Here is a 1,774-nt window from a genome sequence, read left to right as displayed (position 1 = left end):
AGTCAGATACAAATGGCCGGATGACCCCAAGGCCAAATGGGTGAAGTGGTAAGAACAAACAAACGTCAGTTCATATATACAAACTATACACAAAAAATGGGACGGGGATTACAAATGGGGACATAATAAACGTGGGGAATTTCATTGTCAACATAACGGATGATACAGCCCCCTTCGGAGCCTTGGACTCAAACCTGGCGCACAACCATTAGGTCAACCAACCAATCTGGTCACTCAACTTTCGGCTCCTCATCCTCGGAGGCAGCAGAGACGGTGTTGAAATGATTGTCCACAAACTGAGCCATTTCAACGGAGCCTTGGACTCAAACCTGGCGCACAACCATTAGGTCTGCCAACCAATCTGGTCACTCAACTTTCGGCTCCTCATCCTCGGAGGCAGCAGAGACGGTGTTGAAATGATTGTCCACAAACTGCCTCAGCCATTTCAACAAACCCGGCGATGTTAAGCAGTCAGCTTACCTTGAACAACCGTCCCTAATCGCACTCACAGCGACTTGGCTCACACCAGATATCTCTGACATGGAGATCTCGATAGAAGGTTACTATATTTTTTGAGGCAACCCAAAACGAGGGCGGGCAGCTGGGGTTGATCTGTACTTACATGCGGCCCCACCGATACCGATTGTCCCCTCTAACACAACCCCCGAACCATTTTGCGATGCGCTGTGGGTCCAAATCCCGCTGTGCGGGTTCGATTCTCTCCATCTGGGTGTGGTCTACCGTAGCCCCTCGAGTCCACCTGAAGATGACCAATTCCTCATACAAACCCTTGAGCAACTCTCCTCCAACTACCACTTCACTCATCTCCTGCTGGTAGGTGAATTCAATGCCCCAAAGTCCTCGTAGATGAAAATCCAGCGTGTCGAATCAGGCGGGTTTTTTGCAGCAGCGATGATTGAAGTCGTTCAACAGAGCGCTTGAAATCAACATGTCGTTGCACCCACCAGATTCCGCGCAGGTCGACTGCCATCCATGTTGGATTTGGTCATCACCAACGAAAGACACTTCGTTGATCAGGCAACAATTAGCGCTCCACTGGGACATAGCGACCACTGTGTGCTGACCTTTGATTTCGTCTGCTATTGGGCCAGGAATTCCAAACCTCAAACGTGGTTTCGAGACTTCTGCCGTGCAGACTTCTCAGGAATGCGCATCTTCCCTGAACAAGTCACACTGGGACCAGCTCCCAGTGGAAGAACTATATAGGACTACTGTCCAGAAAGTTCTTGAGGGTGACGCATCGTTCGTCCCAAAAAACCAGCACGCACTAGGATGAACCGCAGGCGACTTCTGGAAGAAAGATCCCAACTCATTTTCAAAAGGTTTACTATAGTGGAAACAGAAAATGAGTAAGCATTTCGCAAAATGCGGAACCGCTGTAAATCAGAAATCCGCAAATAGAACATAGGAAAACAAGCCACCATTCCGGACCTCGCTCGAAAAAACAAAAACATAAATTTCAAGTACATGAGACATCGCCGCAGAAACAAGCCATCCGCCTTCTCCTTGAGGGACGGAAACAGTGAACCGACAGATGGCCCAACAATGGTATCTGAGGTTTACAGAGAACACTATGCGTGTCTATACTCAGCCCCAGCGTCCTCGTCACATGCACTCTTGTCAAGGCGAAACTACGAACAGCCTCTAACTGACTCGGTCTTCACGATGGAGGACATTCGTCAACTCTTGCACAAGATCAACTCATTCTGTGCGTTGGGGCCCGACGAGGTCCATCCAAGGATCCTGAAAGAAA

This window comes from Opisthorchis viverrini (assembly GCF_000715545.1).
Source record: "Opisthorchis viverrini unplaced genomic scaffold opera_v5_95, whole genome shotgun sequence".
NCBI classification, from domain to species: Eukaryota; Metazoa; Platyhelminthes; class Trematoda; order Opisthorchiida; family Opisthorchiidae; genus Opisthorchis; species Opisthorchis viverrini.
This window is presented reverse-complemented; position numbering follows the sequence as displayed.